Below are 22,290 nucleotides of genomic sequence, written 5' to 3' on the forward strand. Positions count from 1 at the left end.
GTGATTGAACACCAAATAGTTCCTGAATAGCTTGCCACAGTTCCTTGCCATTCTCATATCCCATAAGTTGAACCCCTACATTTGGAGCCATGGAGTTGTAAAGCCATCCCAACAAAAGTTCATCGACAGCAAGCTAGGCCTCATATTGCGGATTGAGTGATCGTTCAATGGATGAACTGACTCTATCATCACTTGCCACTTGAGAGCTGGACGTTGCTTCAGAGGTCTTTGGGATGAACATCGGTGGGCAGGGTATCTGACCTGAAAGGTGTCCTTCGAGCTTGTAGCTTCAGAGGATCGACACTGCAAGAGTCTTCCACAGCATAAAATTCCCACGTTCAAGTTTCGTGGTGGTGAGTTGATTCAAGAACTGGTTGAGAGGTGGTGTGGTGAATTTTATCGGTTCGGTGGAGGAGCTATTTCTGGTGAATGTGGTATCGGCCATGGGGCTCTATTACCAAGTTGAAGATGAAGAGGTTTCTAGGAATTTTCTTCAGTCCTTTGGACTTCTCTTCTTTTGTTTGTATTGTGTATTAAATCAGTGAATGATTACCTACATCCTTATTTCCTTTATACACATCTTGCCCTAATATTGTTACAATAATAATAATAATACAAGAAATAAGAATATTACACATGGTACTATATGATAGGTGGAGAGTAAACCAATTCTTAACATAATGGTGACTCACCTTCTTCTTCTTCCACCTTTGCTTTCTCTTTTCTGTTTCTAATATCTGCTCTAACAAGTATTAATCTATCTCTTGGTATGAAGATGATCTTATGCGTTGGTAGGAAGATAGACTTATGTTCATGCACACCTTACTAGTTGCATACAAGTTCTCCTAAGCTATACCTTAGTATAAATCTAATTCAAGTGTCCTGGTAAGTCCACGGTCGAATGAGGGAAATCTAGAGTAAACTAATGCAGGCTTGGTCTTTGGATCTATTGCAGAAAGTTACTAATTGGTCGATATGCATTAGCTATGTACACTAAATTTCTAGCACACATGCAAGAGGAAATATGAGTTCAAATAAAGGGGGAAAAGGTAGATGGATGATTGGATCGAGCATTAGATGATATGCATTGATTTTCTAGTGAAAACAACAAGCCAATATACACACAATGATAATGAAATGGAGATGGTGAAGATATTTGCTAAAATCTAAGTGTATGTGTGTGATGCGTTTGGAGTATGTTCTTTAATTTATGCTCAACATCTCTCGATGTGGATGCCAAACTTATATATCTCTAGGTTGCATGTGTTAGTTAAAATGAACAGTCAAAGGGATGGTAATGGGGCTGGGCCGGGGCGAGGATGCACTCCCCATCCCCGTTCTCGTGGGGATTTTTAATCCTCATCCCCATCCCATTCCCCGTTTTGGGGAGTCGGGGTCGGGGTCGGGGAATCCCTGTACGGGGATTTGGGTCCCCACAAGAAAAAATCCCCGTTTTTTATTTTGTTATTTTTATTATTTAAAATTAACTAAATTTAATATTTATATTGAAATTGTAAATTTTATATAGGAAATTAGTATTATTGTTACATATAGTTGTTTAAATTAAATATTACATGTTTTTTATGATAAATTAATAAAAATAAAATTTATTATATTAAATTTTTAAAATTAAAAAAGGAAAAAAAACTGAAACAGTATGTTTCAGCAATATATTATTATTATTATTATTAGGTATATATATATCTATATATTAATTCCCAGGTCAAACCAGGGATTCCCCGCCCCGATTGGGTCGGGGACCCGACTCTGCGGGAAATTTTGTCATCCCTACAATCAAATGACATGAATGATTTTATCTCTAAAATTACTCACGCCTTAGCTAGATGCATTCTACAAATTACTACTCTCTCGAGTAACTAAATACTCTTTCACTTCAATCAATTGATCAAATAGATTCAAGCAATAAACTTTATGCAATTATCAAGCCAGAAGATTCACATATACAAACAACTTAATAAATTAATCAATGGAGATGTGGAGTATGGTTGAAATGGGGATTGAATTAAAGAAATATGTCCTGATACATATAATCTTAGTTCAATCAAGTAGAGCAGTGAATGAAAATGCTAAGTAAAAAAAAGAAATTAAGCTGTCAGGTTCAATCTCCTATACCCTTTGACTTGTTTTTGTGCTTGTTGCTGACAACAAGGTAGAAAGGGTGAAAGAGATGTCTCTCTCGAGCTCTTCTCCGATTGGACCTCATTACCAATGGTGAAAAATGGCAATCGTCCTCCTATTTCTTTCTTGCAGTCGACAGAGATGAAGGATAAAAAATGTCTAACTCTATAACTAATTTGACTATTTTTTTCAACTGCAGACAACATCTCTTATATAGGCAATTAGAACAGCCACTTGGTGATGTGATTACATTAAATTTCATAATCTGAGACAATCGTCTGCCATTCTGCCTTGATCAAACACCGCCAGTCAGGTGCTCATGCTTGCAAGTTGTGATTTGACGATAATTGCATGAGTCAAATGTATCTTATCATGTGTCGGATCAGCTAGACGCATGCTCCTTCCGTTGGCTTTTTCTAGAGCACTTAGTAAATTTTTCTAATTCCTGCATTGAAGTGAGTTATTGATGTAGTTTTTTCTGAAATGATACTTTTGCATGAGTTTATTACAAATATACAATTCCATGAATTTTCCTTTATTATGAATGTGTTTACATCACTTTTAATCCTAATTATTCCAACTTTGAGAGAATAATAACGTGTACTTCTATAAGTTATCACATCCCAGATTTTGAACAATGTTTGTCCTCAAGCATTCTGAAAATAATTCCTTAATATACTCTCATGGCCACAACGCAACTAGCTCCACCTCTCATCATGTCCTTTGACCTAAGAGTGTCTGAGATTGGCATTTAGAAGTATAAGTTTGTTCCCTTCCTAAAGAATATATATTCTCTTATACAGCAAGCACATTCTTAAAAATTCTTTTGCTTTCTAAAACATTTCCATCTTTCAAGTCCAGTAATGCATTAGAAGGCTTTCTCCTTATAAAAGTAATTTTCAATGCAAGTTCTTATTTCTTAAATACCACTCATATGTCGATTCAAGTAACTCGCCTTCGTTTTGGCTTGGCCCCACGGGTGTTATGCGGACATCCTACTACGAACAAGTACCCTTCATGTCTAAACTCTTATTTAAGCTTTATGTTCTATTTTCCTTGGTCTTAGATAGTGGAGCTGGGATGCTTTGGTCCCGGTTACGTACCTTCGTTTTGACTTGCCCCCACGGGTGTCATGCAAACATCCAACTACGAGTAAGTGTCATTTCCAACTTAACTCATATCAGGTTGGGTTTTCCTCTTGTGCTGATAATGGAGTTTTACTATTATGTTCAAATTATTATTATTATTTTGGTTAAATGAGTGACATTATGAAGATTTTTAAAAGCGATAGAATGCATCAACTCGAACCTCACCATCCCTAAATTTTAAAGGCCAGCAAGGTCCTCATTGCTGAAAAAGAACTATAAAAATTCCTTAGAAAATTTCAAAAGGAGATTTGAGGTGAGGTATGCGCGCATGGGGAGATCAAGGATATGTTTCATTAAGTGAGATTTTTAGACTTAGATTTCTAATGCCTATCCTAAACATTTATGTGTTATCAGACATTAGTGTCATCATCGAGGTATCAAAGCACGATGCAAGACACAAGAATAATGATAAGGCAAAATAGGAGGAATATTTAAGATAAACACAAGGATCAAAATGATGTAAATTGCATTCATAATAAAGATATATACCTGAAATTCAACATGGATAAACATATACAAAAGTTGATCAAAAGAATACAATCAAAATCCCAATTGTCATATCCCTTCCTGAACTACCCTCCTAATCCAAGAAGAGTTGTGAGGACAATAATTATCAACCCTCTTGTGACAACTATAGCTAACATACTTTCATGAACCTGTACCCCTAGTACCTGATTAGCAATTTATATCTCACAATAGATTATTACCACATAGTCAATATAACTTAACATACAAATTCTCTCATAGAACACTTTATTTACATACAACACAGTTAAGAGGTCTAAGTTAGATTATTTACAACAACCACTCAACACTCTTCCTTGACTCCCACAACATGGACATATGATGCAAGTTTAACAAGACATGATAAGACATCTAAGCTTCAAATCCTCTGAGGTTCTTGAGACGTGACTGACTGGCAAAACTGCTAGGCCTCGGTGTTGGGGTTGATGCCCTAAACCTCGTAAGGTCTCATAGTTTGTAATTGTAATGTACAAACATTTTATTTATGTAATAACATATGTGATGTTTTATTTCAAAATTGTAGATGTTACAATAAACTAACATCCATAGATTATTAACATCCAAGGATAACCTAAATGATCTATAGTAGATGGATAAGGCTGGATACCTTATCCTAGTGACACTACGAGTATGACCCTCTTTGTAGATGTTACAATTGTTGTAAAGTGCTATAAATGATTTAATCTTGATTATTTATATGGAGACATGTGAGCAGAGATATTCTATATGAAGGAGTTTGTATAAGACCGGACCACGAAATGTTTAGTTTAATTATATAACGTTGTTCATAATAGAATGACCATAGGTAACATGACCTAAATCCTGAGTGAGTTGTGAACTCCTGCCTATGAAGGCGATCCTTTGATTTGTATGGATGAGAGTGACCAGATCGCCGACTCAACAAGCCTACCATTTTAGGCTGGGAACACAGCTACACAAGAAGGAATTCACTCCTTCCCAATGTCAGTGCAAGCAAATAAATTGCTCCCTTAAGAGCTGATTCTGAGGCTTGAACAATGTGGCACCGCACCCTTTCCTAGCCCAAGAGGAGTTTGATCATTGTTGAACTCTGGTTTATTGTTCATTAGAGGGATTAGTATACTTAAGAAATTAGATATAATTTGTGAAGGGTCATCATACTGTTGACTAGTTATATCCAATGTACATAGAAATATATCTGTAGTACAAAGAGTGCAGCTATCGATCTTTAGTGGAGTGCTCGACAGTTAATGAATGGTGAATAATTTAATTAATTATTCATGTATCGTTGGAGCTTCAAACTACAGGTCCATGAGGTCCCCTCTATAGCTCAACGGGAATTAATGAGAATAAATTTTTGGGTTATTTGAGAGGAAATAAATATTTGAATATGATTCAAATATTAATCATATGAATTTGATTCATATAATTAAATTTAATATAAATGAGATTTATATTAAATGTCATTGGTGAGAGAATAGAAACTATAGGTTATATTGTATTTGATATAATATAAAATTTATAGGTTATATGTTACAAAACTCTTGGATTCTCATCTAGAGAATACAGAGCAAACATTCGTGGTGGTGTCCTCGTTGACGATTAGAGGGTTCAAGATTGATCGTGACAAGATTCAGAAAAGGAATTTCGTAAAGAAGAGTTCTTCAAGGGTAATGTTTCTTAAACCCTTTTTCTTTCCTATTCTCTATTTTAAAACATGTTGTAATTTTCTTTTACATCTGTATGTTTTTGCTGTAAAATTTATGTTTTGTAAATTTTGGGTATTTGGTCCCATCCCATGCTTCTGCTCAAGGACCTTCAATGGTTCCTTCATTCGGGACGTCGACTATTATTTGGTGAGAAAAACATTAGAAATGAGTGAGCTTAAAATGCCCAGTGAGTGACTTTTTTTTTAATAAATCATACTTTAATAACTCACGATATAAATATGTTTAAAGTAAATCATTTACATTCGTATTTTAGGGTTTTGAAAAATAAAAATATATATAAAAAAATAAAATTATAGCTACCATGCGAAACCCTAGATTAAGGCTCATCAACATTTCCTATAAAATTCCTCTACTCATTTGCTTGATCATGCGAGGGAGCCCTTTTGCTCAATCCTCAGTAATCTTAGTTGAGAGAGAGCCTTTTTGCTCCATCCCATCAACCTCGATAGCATAGATCTTATGTGCACGTAGAACTGAGTAAGAACTCGCTTACCTTACTATACCTTCAGTAGCAAGGACCATTATATAGCTAGGTACCTTACCATACCTTCGATACCAATGCTCAAGAGTAGATTTTACATATCACACATACATGTTAACATCATAAAACAACATACTTATCATGCTTAAGGGAATCAATAAATAGCTCATTCTAATGTTGAAACATGACATGAAACTTACTTGGAACGCAAGGAAATTGCATGTAAAAACTATCTTTAAATCATCAACATACGTTCATAATCGATTCCCATTACTTAAAACATGTGTTAGAAAATCAAGATGAAAGTAACTATGCGTTGGAAATTCACAAGTAGAACACTTAGCAAGTATTTTGAAAACTAGTCACTCATAGTCTTTAAGTTACTTCCTTAAAAGATCGTAAGCCTCCCCTATACGTGTCTGCCCTGTAAGAGTAACAAGAGCCTTTGGTTAATGTCTTAGCCCTCCCTTGAGCTTAACTTACTATTCAAGTTTAAAGCATGCCAAGCCTAGTTTGATGCATCAACTCATTCCCTTTCTACTCGACGTATCCTCGGTGCATTGGTACTTAACGCATTATCACACTTAACCAATATTTTTACCTTGCGACTAACTAGTGTGTGGCAGCTCACACAATATACTCCTAGGCGTCAAAATGTGCTTATCACACTTACGCGGTGGGCGCTCATGGTTGTAACCTTCAACGCCTACTCACTCTATCCCTCACCCTCGCCTATGGGTGCGCTTGCCCATACTTAGCCTCTACTGGTCAGCTACTTGCTTATGTGTAGGTTGCAGTTGCCTCCTTGTTTATCCAACCAAAACTTCACTTTCAGCTTGAATAACTTAAATTCCAAACTTAATCTCATGAAATTTCCTTCAATAATTTATTCCTAAATGTTTTAACTAACTGACCTTAGAATCTCAGCCTCTAATTCTCCTTTAGGAGTTGGAATTTATCAAGTTTTACAACTTATCCACGTGGCCTTAGATTCTTGAATACTTGAAGAAATTCTTTAACTTTCAACCCGATTTCATTGAAATCTTATCCCAACAACCTTGGTTTAACTTCTTCACAGCTCAACTATCACTTTGGCAACAACTCTCCTTCTTTAGCCCGTTCAAAATGCCCAAACCGAGATTCTTCAACTTCATATTTCTTTTATACTAAGGTTGCATGCTCATGATACTTTCTCAAAGTAACAGCTAACACACTAACCTCATCTTTATGGCCTCTAAGCATGCCACTTTGCCACTAATTAGGTGATTAAGTTGAATGCTTAAGTCATTCATCAATGCCCAGGTGGCGTCCCTACTAGCCTTCTTCCTCGGCTAATGCATACCACGGCTAACGTCACATACCCTTGCTCCCGCATTACTAACCAATGCATACACTGGTGACACTCATCGATGCCTCCCTTAACCTTTCATGTCTTAGCACTTCTTGTCTACCATGCGTTCACCTAGGCAGACTCAACTGCTCGCACACAACCCATCCTAGGCCTTCACTAGCCTCTAAATGCCCTTGACGCATACCTTTTATTACACTTAGCCAATTTCCACTCTTAGGTCTTAAGCCTACAGACACTTATGCGTTCCATTCCATGGCGAAAAGTCATACAACATGGGCGACGCATATTTACACATCGGAAGCGTGTTGTTATTTGCCATTAAGATTGGATTTGCAATAGCATTGGCTAGCTGTTGAGCTAAATTTTGGTTATCTTGGTTGTTTGTCATTTGTTGTTGTTGTAACCTTCGATGTCTATTTGATCTGTTACTTCATCTAAAAGTCCTCTTAATCTCTAGGTCGTATCTGAATTCCCGAGCTCTCGCTCTGTTCATAAAACATTTACAAGTCAAGGTTTAACTTGTAGTACTCCTTCGATTGAAAGTCTTGCAAAAGATACAATGACCAAATTTAAATTAGCTACGTTTCTAGATTCCCTAACAACGGTGCCAAAAACTTGTTGCATTTCCTAATCGTGCTCGTGCTTTTGAAGATGAATGATGATGAGAATGAATGAATATGGGGAAGATGATTAATCTATCTCTTGGTATGAAGCTGATGTTATGCGTCAGACAGAGGATAAAATTATGTTCATCACACCTTGCTAGTTGCATACAAGTTCTCTTAAGCTAGATCTAAGTATAAATCTAACTTAAGTGTCTTGGTAAGCCTAGGGTCAAACGCGAAGAATATAAAGTAAACTAACACAAGCTCGGTTTTTGGATCTATTGCAAAGGGTTACTAATTGGTCGATATGCATTGGTTATGTACATTATGTTAGGGTTGATGCCCTAAATCTCGTAGAGTCTCATAGTTTGTAATTATAATATACAAACATCTTATTTATTTAATAAAATATATGATGTTTTATTTCATTTTTAGTTGCATTAACCCAAACTAATAAACTAAGATCCAAGTTTATTTTGTAGCTTAAACATGTATGTAGAGATATATGGGTGGATCATGTTTTAAGTGATAACCTAAATGGTCTGTAGTAGATAGATAAGGTTGGATACCTTATCCTGGTGACACTACAAGTATGATCTGCTTTATAGATGTTATAATTGTTGCAGTGCTACAAATGACATGATCCTGATCATTCACGTGAAGATATGTGAGTTGGGATATTCTATACAAAGAAGTTTGTATAAGACTGGATCACGAAATGTTTAGTCTCATTATATGACGTCGTTCATAATAAAGACTTGCATTTTACCTGGATGACAATAGGTAAAATGACTTGAATCTTAAGTGAGTTGTGAACTCTTGCCTATGAAGGAAGTCCTTTTATTTGTACGAGCGAGAGTGGCCAGATGGCCGACTCAACAAGTCTACTATTCTAGAGATTCGTCTGATTGGGGAGCTAGAAACACAGCTACACAAGAAGGAATTCACTCCTCCCCAACGTCGGGGTGATAAATTGCTCCCTTAAGAACTGATTCCTAGGCCTGAACAATGTGGTGTCACACCCTCTCCTGGCACAAAAAAGGTTTGATCATAGTTGGACTATGATTTATTGTTCATTAGAGGGATCGGTGGTACTTAAGAAGAAGATATAACTACAGGGGTAAAACGGTAATTTTGGCTCAACTATACTTATGAGTAATTTGTGAAGGGTCATCGTACTGTTGACTGGTTATATCCAATGGACAGAAATATATTTGTAGTACAAACAATGCAGTTGTTGGTCTTTAGTGGAGTGCCCGACAGTAAACGAATAGTGAATAATTTAATTAAAGAGTTTAATTAATTATTCATGTACCGTTGGAGCTTCAAGCTACAGGTCCATGACGTCTCCTCTGTAGCTTAACGGGAATTAATGAGAATCAGTTTTTGGATTAATTTGAATTGTTCAAATTAATTGATGGAGTTAATTATATATGATATAATTAATTTAATTTAAATTATATATGATATAATTACTATATTGTATTTGATACATTATATTATAAAGTATATTTGAGAGAAAATAAATATTTGAATGTGATTCAAATATTAATTATATGAATTTGATTCATATGATTAAATTTAATATAAATGAGATTTATATTAAATATCATTAGTGAGAGAATAGAAACTATAGGTTATATTGTATATGATACAATATAGAAACTATAGGTTATATGTTATATTCAATATAACATATAGTTTAATATATATATTTTATGATAAGGTAGTTATCATATAAATTTATGTATTAAATAAATAAATTATTTAATTTATTTTAAACCATTTTTTTGGGACGGAGTTACTTTCTTTCCACTACGTGATAGTGGGGTAGAATGTTTCATGTTCTTTCTTTAGTGTTTTCTTTCACAGAGAACATAGAAAGTTTTGAGAGATCTCACATTACTATCATCCTCCTTCTCTCTTTTCTTTTCTCTAATTCCCTCACCAAAATAGCCAAAACCCACAAACTCATGGATTCTCATCTTAGAGAATACAGAGATAGCCATTATGGTGGTGTTCGTTGGTTCGAGAGATTCAATTGAAGAACTGTGCTTCAAAGGTAATAGGTTTCGAACCCCAATTTCTTCTTTGTAATTTAGTGTAAGCATGTTGTAAATTCATTAGATGCATAATTTTATTCTCTCTCTTTTTTGTGTTCTATGAATTTTGGGATTTGGATCCGATCCCCATTTTCGCTCAAGGTCCTTTAATAGGGATCCATCAATTGGTATCAAAGCCAAGTTTTTTGCCCAATTATTTCCAAAATTTCAGAATAATTTTACAGTTTATGGTGGGTTTAGCATTCTGTATTGTTCATGAGATGGATACTATGAATGTTTGTTTGCAATTAATGGATGGTTTTGAGATCGGGCAGTATAGATTCGTTGTTTAATTTACAAAATTGTTTGGTAAGGGTCCATATTTTGGGGCATTAAATCGCTATAGAGTCTGTAATTTTATGTTGTTGAGTCATCTGTGATGTTTCTGGTCAATTTCTAGAGAAAACGAGGAGAAAATTGAAAAAGTTTCGAAGGATTTTGAAACTATACAGTGGGTGACTGTACAGTAGCATCGCGACGCTATGCCCTAACGTTGCGATGTGGCGAACGAAGAAAATCTTTGTAGTGTCGTGATGTCACGATGGTCCGAGACAGATATTTCACGCAGTTTAACTCCGTTCGTGCGTGGTTCGTGGTCTGTTGGTCTGGTTCGGTTCGTGGGTTCTCTGATTCGAGCGTTTAGGTTCATCTGGACCGGTTCCTGGTCTGGTTCAAGCGGTTCAAGGCCCAGTTCATCTATTTCAAACTGGATGGATATTTATCTTGTAATAGTTAGATTTTTTTTAATAGGTAGATTTTTTTTAATAGGTGTCCAATCCCCGTCTTTAATTGCTTTTATATTATGCATGTGATGTATGATTTATTTTTAATATTATATGTCATAATGTATATCATATAGTATAAAATCCCACCATAGATTATGCATTCAATTTCATGCATCATATTATAAATGCTATAATTTAGATGCATGATTTAATTTTATAGCATGATCATACATCATATAATATAAATATTATAATATATGTATGAATACATTAATATTATATCCATGCTTCATTTATATTATAATTGTTATAATATATGGTTCAATGTATGTATGGATGTATGTTATAGTATGTTTCATTACCTAATTATATAAATGTTATATATATTAGCAATGAAATAAAATTGTATGAAGCATGACACTATCTTAGATAATTTATAAATGTTATAATTTACTAAAGTATGTCAAAGCATGCAATATATATTTCATTTGTTTCATTTGTGTATAATGGTTATAACAAAATGAAATTAGAAATTAAAATTGATAATTCAGAATTACATACAAACCTTAGGTTAAAATCATCTTTTAAAATTGTTTTAAAACATGATTCAGATAGACCTAAGATCATTTTTCTAATGAGATTAGAAATTTAAGTTTAATCTTTTAATTGACTTAATATGATTAAATTGATTCTTAATTAAAATATTAACATTGTAACAAATATATCTATAAGAGAACTTTTATCTAAGCCTAGTTCTATCTAGGTTGGGATATTTAAGTTAACGGAAACATAACACCCCTACCTGGGAACTTACCTGGAAAGGTAAATTAGATAGATTTATTACAAGTATGCAATGTTTGATTAAAGTTTGTTTAAGTATTTAATAAATGTCAGTTAAAATTGTTTAACTATCCAAAGCAAATATTTTTTTGGGCAAATTAAACTTTCACTTAGTTAAAATTAGTAACCGAATTTTTCTAAGTTAATTATGAAGGAACTCTTATCAAAGAGTACCTATGAGCGGAAGCAAGATCGTTCCAAATTCATTGTGATAGAAATACAAGCATTCAAAGATATACATACAAGTTATGCATTTCAAAATAAATTATGGCATGCTTTCAACAATTAAATACAAAGTAACAAGAGACATACCCTTGAAGAACTCTTCTTCTGTCTTTCTTTCGCTCTCGCTTGGAATAGCACCTCTCGTTGTCGCTGTGATCGCCCAGCCAATCATCTACCCAAATATCTCGTTGTCTCTCAGCAAACGACAGTCTTCTACACAAACAAGCAGCAACTGGGACACCGCCACTCAGTGACCTTGGTATTCTCGGAGTGAGAATCCAGGAGGTGTGAGATCTGTTGGAATTGGTAGAGGAAAGAAGGAAAGAGCGATCGTATTCAACGACCAAGTAAGTGGGGGAGGTTTGTTTCTATCACATAGACTTGTGCTTGATCGTTTAGTAAAAGATATACGATCTTTTAGAAAATAAGGTTGATCATTTGGACGATCGTTTAATGAATCTCGCTCAAGTGCGCGATCGCGTAGTAAAAGCTATATCATCGTTTAGGTAGATGCGCATGTACACGATCGTTTAGGAAACACTTTGAACTGTCGTGTAGGCTCTCGAAAACTAAACGATAGGCATTATATAATTATAAAGTGATTATCCGATTCTTTTGCAAAATGAAAACATTTTTCATTTTATCCTTTCAGTTATGAAAACTGAATACAACCTCCCACTTTCACGCACGATTATGGAGAAAACCACCAATAATTATCTCATAAATGTTTTAATTATAATAAATATAACAACTAACTTATATATTATATTTATAACCTATAGTTTTAATATCACATCATATGCAACATTTAAACCATTGTCCTTTTCTCCTTTACTTGATAAAATCATATTTATATCCATTTTTCTCCAATTAATATATCTCATACATCATGTCAATTATATCATATATAACTGAACTGATTTAATCACATCATATATAATCAAACTTCCTCTTGTCAATTTGAATACTTCAAACTGACCCAAAAACTAATTCTCAACTTGAACACATTGAGCTACCAAGGGGACCTTATGGACCTGTAGTTTGAAGCTCCAACGGTACGTGAATAGATGACTAAACTCTTTAACCATGAGATCCACCATCCGTTAACTGTCAGGCACTCCACTAAAGATCGACAGCTTCACTCTTTTCACCACAGATATATTTCCGTGTCCATCGAATATAACAAGTCAACAATACGATAACCCTTCACAGATGCTCGTAAGTACAGTTGGGCCAATTTACCGTTTTGTCCCTATAGTTACATCTAACTTCTTAAGTACCATTGATCCCTCTAATGAACAATGTCATAGTCCTACTATGAGTGGACATCTCTCGGGCCATGAGAAGGTGTGTGGCGCCACATCGTTCAAGCCCCAGAATCAATCTTTAAGGGAGCAATCTATCTACTTACCCCTATTTTAGGGAAGAAGTGAATTCCATCTTGTGTAGCTGAGTTCCCTTCTCCCGAATCAGACGAATCCCCAAAGTGGTAGGTTTGAGTCGGCAATCTGGCCACTCGCAACCATGCAAATCAAGGGACCACCCTCAAAGGCAGGAGTTCCCAACTCACTTAGGATTAAGGTCATGTTACCTATGGTCATCCTAATGAAGTGAAGTCTATGTCATGAACGGCGTTATATAACGAGACTGTACACTTTGTGATCTGGTCTTATACAAACTCCTTTGTATGGGACGCTCCCGCTCGTATGTCTCCACATGAATGATCAAACTATCTGTAGCACGTCACGACACTTGTAACTATCTACAAAGCAGGCCACATTCATAGTGTCACAAAGATAAGGTTTCCCTCCTATATCCATATACTACAGACCATTTTAGTTATTACTTAAGGCATGATCCACTTGTATGTCTCCACATATATGTTTAAGTTACAATGACAACCAGGGATCTTAGTTTATTAGTTTGTGGTAAAGCAAATAAAACATCTCATGTTTCATAGACAACAGTGAAGAAAATATCTCATATTATTACATCACAAGCATTTGTTCAATACAGGTGTTTATAAACTACAGGACCCAATGAGAGTTAGGGCATCAACCCCAACAATCTCCCACTTGTCCTAAAGTAAGTGGAGTGTACATTACAACAAGTACAAAACAATAAACTAGGGCACAAATGAAGGAAATCGGAAACAAGATTTCCATGAGTAGCGGAACAAGACTATTTCAAATTACAATCATGAATGAACATATATTTACAGTCGACTTCAAAACAAAAGGTTATACAATTACAATCCAGAAATTACAGCATGAACGATACAAATAAACAGAGATCAAATTCTACGCATATAGGCAGAAGGTCTCCATGCTCCGAAGCGCATGGCCGCTTGAATAACAGCAACCTCGAACGCCCGATCTACACGACTGCAACACCGTAAAAACACAGCACGAACACTTCGCGCTCGTCCTCAACGATCTCCTCAGTCACGATCTCCTCCGTAACACGAATGAACACACGTTCCTCCTCAGCAACACAAATGGCCTCCACAGCACCACGAACGGCCTCCAGAAAACCTCGACGATGTCGAGTTGAGTCTGACACCACCAACAAGGCTACCTTGGTATTCTCGGTGTAAGAATCCAGAGGTTGGGCTCTGTTCGGACTTGGTATAAGGCAAACGAACGGAGGAAAGAACGATCGCGTACACACTGGGCAAGTGGGATATGGTTGAGACCTCTCGTATAGGTCGATGCCCAATCTTTTAGATAAAGCTATGTGATCGTCTAGAAAAAGCAATGTGATCGTTTAGCTCTATCGTTTTGCTCGGTCTGTCGCCTACAGACACTACACGATCGTTTAATAAACATTGCACGATCGTTTAGCTCGCATCTGTAGGATCGTTTAGCTTGTCCAACCGTCATTTAGTAAATCTGTATTTACTGAACGACCACCGTGAGTTTCTATACGCCGAGAGAAAACTCAAAAATCCTTTTCAAACTTTTGTCAAACTTTTTTTTCAAAATAGGAAACCAATTTCCTTTTAAACTCACGGTTACCATGATCCAATAACCACTAACTACTTTGGTTATTTAAAAGAAAAAGTATTAATTATCCAATAATTAATATTATTATAAATATAAATGATAACCAACTTATCATACTATATTTATAACCTATAGTTTTAATATTTCATCTCATGAAACATATAAACCATAGTTCTTTTTCTATTCCATGGCACTTAATGTAAATCTCATTTACATCAATCCTCCACTAGATGTATCTTATACATCATACTGATTATATCGTATATAATCAAAATACCTTTTGTCAATTTGAACATTTCAAATCAACACCAAGAACTGATTTTCAATAGAATCCAAGCTACCAAGGGGACCTCATGGACCTGTAGCTCCGAAGCTCCAACGGTACGTGAATAACTGACTAAACTCTTTAGTCACAAGATCCACCATCCGTTAACTGCCAGGCACTCCACTAAAGACTGATAGTTGAACTTTTCTTACCACAGATATATTACGTGTCCATTTTAACCAATCAGCAGTGCGACAACCCTTCATAGATCGCTCGTAATGCTGGGCCAATAACCGTTATGTCTCTGTAGTTACATCTGCCTCCTTAAGTACCATTGATCCCTCTAATGAACATAAGTCATAGTCCCACTATGACTGAGTCTTCTTTTCCAAAGAGAAGTTGTGGCCACTATGTTCTAGCCCCGGAATCAACCCTTAAGAAAGCAATCTCTCTACTTATCTCTGCTTCAGGAAAGAAGTGAATTCTAACTTGTGGATTGAGTTCCCAGCTCCCAGATCAGACAAGTCCCCAAAAAGGTAGGCATGTTGAGTTAGCAATCTGGCCACTCTCACCCATACTAATCAAAGGACCGCCCTCAAAGGCAAGAGTTCCCAAAACACTCAGGATTGAGGTCGTGTCACCTATAGTCGTTTAAGTGAGATGAAAGTCTCTAGTATCAACGGCATTATATACAAAGTCTAGTCATCTAATGGACCAGGTCTTATACAAACTCTTTGTATAGGACACTCTCGCTCCACATCTCCACACGAATGGTCAAGATCTACCATCTGTAGTAGTTTATAACACTTGCAAACCTCTACAAAGTGGGTCGTATCCGTAGTGTCACCAGGATCAGGTATCCCACCTTAATCCTTATTCTACAGACCGATTTAGGTTATCACTTAAGGCATGATCCACTTCTATATCACATATACATGCTTAAGTTCACATAAGATAACCAAGAAGCTTTGTTTATTGGATATGAGTAAATGCCATAATTAAATAACACTTATTTTATTCATTGAACAATGTGTATCTTTACAAAACAACGAGACTCTGGGAGAATTAGGACACCAATCCCAACAACTAAGGCCCAGTACAAAAATCTCCCATTTTCCCTAGTCCAGCCGCGAGCGGTCCCGTAGACCCATGCTCTAAAGATGACCCTAAAAAACTGTAGCCTTGAGAGTCTTCGTAAACGAATCTGCAACATTGTGCTTCGAAACGATCTTCGTGACTATCACATCCCCTCGACGCACTATCTCGCCGATGAGATGATACTTCCACTCTATATGTTTTCACGCTTGTGACTCCTGGGCTCTCTAGAGTTCGCCACTGCACCACTATTGTCATAATTTAGTGTTGGGCCTAAACATGTTTGGAACAACTTCCAGATCAGTCAGGAACTTCCTAAGCCAAACGGTCTCCTTAGCAGCTTCACAAGCCGGTACATACTCGGGCTCCATTGTGGAGTCGGCGACGCACCCCTACTTTGTGCTTCACCATACTACGGCTCCTCTGTTAAGAGTAAAAACTAACCCTGAAGTGGATTTTCAACAATCCTTATCAGTCTGAATGTCAGAGTCCGTGTATCCAGTAAGGATCAAATCCTTAGATCCATACACGAGCATGTAGTTCCTCGTTCTCCGAAGATCCTTGAGAATGTTCTTGACTGTGGTCCAGTGACCCTGTCCTGGATTAGATTGATACCTACTGACTATCCTCACAGCATAGAAGATATCTGGTCTAGTACACAACATCACATATATCAAACTACTAACAACAGATGAATAGGGGACCCATCTCATCTTCTCAACCTCTTGAGGTGTCTTAGGACACATTTTCTTAGACAATGTAACTCCATGCCTGAAAGGCAGTAGGCCCCTTTTAGAGTTCTGCATCGAGTACTTGAGCAACATCTTATCAATGTATGATGCTTGAGGCAACACTAGCACTTTGTTCTTTCAATCCCAAAAGATCTGAATACCAAGAACAAACTTAGCCTCTCCCAAATCTTTCATTTGGAATTGGGTCGCTAGTCAGTTCTTAACAGATGTCAGTAGACCTACATCATTCCTAATGAGTAGGATATCGTCTACATACAACACTAGGAAAACTATTGAATTGTTGATGATTTTCTTGTAGATACAAGGCTCATCAACGTTTTGGTCAAAGCCGTATGATTTGATTGGAGTATCAAACCGAATGTTCCAAGATCGAGATGCCTGTTTCATCCCATAAATGGACCGATTTAGTTTGCAAACCTTTTGCTCTTGACCTTGGGCTATGAATCCCTCGGGCTGCACCATATAAATGGTCTCCTTAAGATTACCATTTAGAAAGGCAGTCTTGACGTCCATTTGTCATATCTCATAGTCATAAAATGAGGCAAGAGACAGGAGGATGCGGATAGACTTCAAATGCTAATGGGCAAGAAAGTCCCTCATAGTCAACTCCCTCCACCTGGGTATAACCCTTTGCCACAAGTCTAGCCTCAAAGGTTTGCACCTTCCCATTGGCACCCCGTTTCCTCTTATAGATCCATTTACAACCTATAGGTTAAACCCCATCAGGTTGATCTATAAGATCCCATACTGAGTTGAAGTACATCGACTCCATCTCGAGATCCATGGCTTTCACCCATTCATCCCAGTCAACATCCTTCATTGCCTTCTGATAAGACAACGGATCCTCAACCCTGCCATCGGCTACCATAGCCAGGATTTCAGTGAAACCCATATAGTGAACAGGTGGGTTCGCAACCCTCCCACTACGTCAAGGTTCCCTCAACTTTTGTTGATGGAGCAGACCCTTCAACAACTCTTGTTAAAGTTTCAATAGTTTCGTTGGAAAGTTCATGCAACACAATCTTACTACGTGGAATGTGCTCCCTAATATGATTCTTCTCTAGGAAGGTAGTGTTCATTGACACAAACACTCTGTTTTCAGTAAGACCATAAAAGTAACCCCCTCGTGTACCTTAGGGGTAGCCTACAAAGAGACACAACCTCGAGCGTGTTTCCAATTTCTTTGGATTAGCCAACCCCATATACAGAAGTGACGCAAACTAGCTTTATGCCCGTTCCATAACTCCAAAGGTGGTCTCACAACACTCTTAAAAGGAACACAGTTGATGATATACACTGCAGTCTTCACTGCAAAACCCCAAAACGAGTCTGGTAAGAAAGTGTAACTCATCATCAACCGAACCATGTTCAACAAGGTTCTATTTGTCCTCTCCACTACATCATTCTGTTGAGGTGTACTTGGCACTGAGAGGTAGGAAACGATTCCATGTTCTATCATATAGTTCTGGAACTCATAATCCAAAAACTCTCCAACTTGATTCAATCGAAGTGATGAAATAAACATACTCATACCGAGAGTAATCATCAGTAAAAGTGATGAAATACTCATAGCCTCCCCTGGCTCACACATTCATCGAACCACAAAGGTCTGAATGCACTAACTCTAAGGCTCTTCGGCTCAATAACCTTTTCCAGTAAAAGGTCTTTTAGTCATCCTACCCTCAAGGCAAGATTTTCACACCGGTAAAGAATTTTCCTCTAACTCGCTTAGAAATCCATTCTTCACCAACCTCTCAATCCTATTGAGATTGATGTGCCCTAATCGAAGGTGCCAAAGTTAGGCATTTTCTTTTGGAGAAACCTTTTGTCGTTTATTTTGAGTTACAACAGTTTTAAACATCTCTATGTTATGGAGGGAACTTGCTAACGGCCTTAGCACATACAAGTTGTTTTCCAATTTTGCTGAACAGATCTCTGATAATGGGTAGAAATACACGTTATTATGGCTCAAATAAGTAAAACAATGAGGAAATGCGATGGTAAAAATAAACAATATCATGTCCAAAAATGTTAAACTAAAAAAATTGCGATCGCATGCGCCCATCGCATAAAAACAGTTAATTTACTTATTTTGTGCATGAAAAATACGTTAGAGCAAGTAAAATTGCGATCCAAGGAATTAGGCATCCGCATGCTTGAAAGATAGCGATCGTAAAGTCATGCGATCGTGAGTAGTTGCTCAAGACGGTGGCCACATAAAGACTGCGCATCACGGTGACAGCATAATAAATCATGATTGGACGAAAAGCTGATGACGGTCGAATTCGAATTTATTTGACAAGCCATTAAAGCCACACTATAGCAAGTACACTCAACTTTCAGTGACCATTAAACAGCGCAGTAGAGCAGAAGATTTAATGACCGGCCATCATTTGAATCATTAGAGAGAAAGTCTGTTTCACCTTGAGCTCTATAAATACCAAAGACCACCATTGTACCGGGGATCGTCATATATCATATAGAGATACAAGTTATAAAGTCGTTAGTCTGTTCATGTACATACTTTGATTTAGAAGACGGAGGTGAGCTAAAAGGTGAAGAAGCCGAGAGATCATTCCTGAACAAATCGAGAGACTGCCGGAAAGCGGTATAAAAGGGAGAGAGGGCCAACAATTGCAAGAGCAAGAATATTCATCTGGACAGAGTTGGAGTGAAAAAGACAGTGTAAAGGCCACGGGAAGCAAGACATTGCTACCGGGCTTTTTATCTCTACATTCCATTGCTATTCTGTATTCAGCATTTTATTTATAAAAATGAAAATCTCATTTCAAACTATGTTTAATCTCTCCATACTTCGCATGAGTAGCTAGATTTCCGAATGGGTTGAGAAGTACTTAGCTAGCATGACCTAAGATTTACATTTTATGCGATCATCTTGTCTTATGTATGTGTCAGTCACCCTTTAGAGATACTTGAGAGAGTAGTCTGAAGAAAGAATCTAGGCTTGAGAGAGTCAGACTAGAACCGCATAAGCAAGAGATAGAAACTTAGACATAAGTTCTATTTCTATTAACACACCGCATGCACCCTAGAAATAGGATATGATAGTATGGGATCACCTTGTTTGTGTGTGCATCATTCATCATCGCATAAACAAGAATAGAGGCTTAGCCATAAGTCCTATCAACATTTTCGTATACATCACATACATCCTAGAAATAGGAATTATGGCATTTGCATGGAGAGATGACATGTTATTGTTTGTGTGTAGCATGATCGCATAACTTGTACTAATCTTGGAAGTGTTAGTTAAACCCCTTCTCGCCTCGTTCACTACATACTCATTGTAACTCTCAATTTCATCAACTCTTCGTTCAAACTTCGTGACATAGGAAATTTTCTTAATCACAACACCACTCAACTTATTTGTTTTCACCATCGTAAGAGAATCAAATTAACTATCGCATATTTACCCAGTAGTCTTTGTGTTTGACCCTGGACTTACCTGGAAACCTAGTGAGGCTTATACTTGGGTCTTATTAAGAAGACTTGCATGTGCAACGCATAACACATCATCGCAAACTCACACCATAATTGCATCACAATTTACAATGCATCAATCTCAACTCCATCTTTATTAATAAACACTTTATTCAATCCAAAATTAAGAGTATAAATACACTAAATTAGACACTTTACAGAAATCAACTTCTACTTTAGCTCGGAAACTACATAAACATCATTCAGAATGATAAACTTTTTCTGTAAAGTCAATTGAAGCCCTTCTACTGCTACGGTTGAGACGATGTGCCCGGTGCCTATTCACATCATCATCTCTCCAGCCTCAAGTTTCCACTAGGATCTCCCTTGAAAAGAAAAACAAACATGATTACTGGTCCCAATGTCAATAATCCAGGAAGAATCATCATTTTCCCCTAAACAGGTTTCCAAAACTAGTAAATCATATTTATCTTGTTTTTCCTTGGCCTTAGCCTTCTTCTTCTCCTTGATCCAGCGAGGACAGTTCTGCTTCCAGTGCACATCCTGGTTGCAGTGGAAACACTTTCCTTTGTCAACCGACACTGGTCGCCTCCCCGCTGTGCGACAGGCTGTGGGTTAGCAGGTGTCTTCCCCTTCCCCTTACCGCTCTTCTTCTTCTTCCACTTGAAAGTGTTAGAAGTAAAAGGTGTATACTTAGTCCCTGAAGTCGAACCTCGAAGGAACTTCTTTGAAGATAAAGCAACATTTGCATCACCTCTCTTCTTCTTCTTACTTTTTAGTAAGGATTGGAATGTCTGCAACTCGTTGAGGAGAGTTATAAGGGTATAGTCTACTTTGTTTAGTATCGCATTACTGACAAAGTGCAGGAAGCTATCTGGCAACGAGTACAGAATGATGCAACCTAGATGCTCTCATCGATGCGTGACCTATTCATCTCCGCCACGTTAAAGAGGACCATCATATTAAGCATATGTTCACGAACAGAGGTGCCTTTCTCCATTTTGGAGTTGAAGATGCATTTGAGAGCTTCGTGCCTGAGCTATCCAGACGGTTGTTCGAACATTCCCTGTAGGGACTCCATGATCTCATGCGCTGAGACCATAGCTCATGCTTATTGGCCAAAATGTCATTAAGACTGGCTAAGATGTAAGCTCGGGCCTTCTCGTTCACACGTGTCCAGCACTCATAAGCCTCTCGAACATTTTGAGTGGCGTTCTGAGGTGGAATAGGAGGACACTCCTCCGTCAGGACGAACCTCAGGTCATCAATGATTGAAATGGTTGTGACTGTGTGTTTCCAACTAGTGTAGTTCTCACCAGTCAATTTATCGGCACTTAAAAGAGCTAATGTGGTTGAGTCGTATTTACATTGCTGAAAAACGAACAAACTTAATGAGTCTATGCAATACCACATTCTAACACCAATTTTAGTTTTAGTAAAATAGTTTCCATGTACCCTACGTGAAAAGACATCTATTTCACAATGATGCCCAAGTGAGGCAAGACAAATGTCACTGGTGGGGTGATCAGATACCTCTTCACTAGGATGAGACACTTTCAACCATTAGGCAGAAACAACTCTTGTAACTAACCCTAATAGTCACCATTATTCAGACCAAAACGGTTAACCTTTAAAAACTATGCGTAAGTGTAACCCCTCATTTTCGGTCCTAGAGTCCCACCCTAATATGCCCACCGTAGGGAAAAAGTAGATTAGGACAAGAGACTAAAGCGACCTTATCCTATACAGGCGATCAGATAAAGAGTCCCACCCTAATGCATCCATCCTATAGAGGGACACTCCCAGGGCACCTCGAGGAGATGCACAAAAATGTTATCCAACATAATAAGAGGGACCATGG

At 37.2% G+C, this 22,290-nt stretch overlaps 1 pseudogene; it reads left to right on the plus strand.

Moving 5' to 3' along the window:
- Positions 1-443: 443 nt before the first annotated feature.
- LOC150032826 (uncharacterized) overlaps positions 444-22,290 on the plus strand; it is a 70,691-nt pseudogene continuing 48,844 nt past the window's right edge.

This window comes from Benincasa hispida, chromosome 11 (assembly GCF_027475165.1).
Source record: "Benincasa hispida cultivar pf3 chromosome 11, pf3_genome.v1.1, whole genome shotgun sequence".
In the NCBI taxonomy this organism is placed as follows: domain Eukaryota; kingdom Viridiplantae; phylum Streptophyta; class Magnoliopsida; order Cucurbitales; family Cucurbitaceae; genus Benincasa; species Benincasa hispida.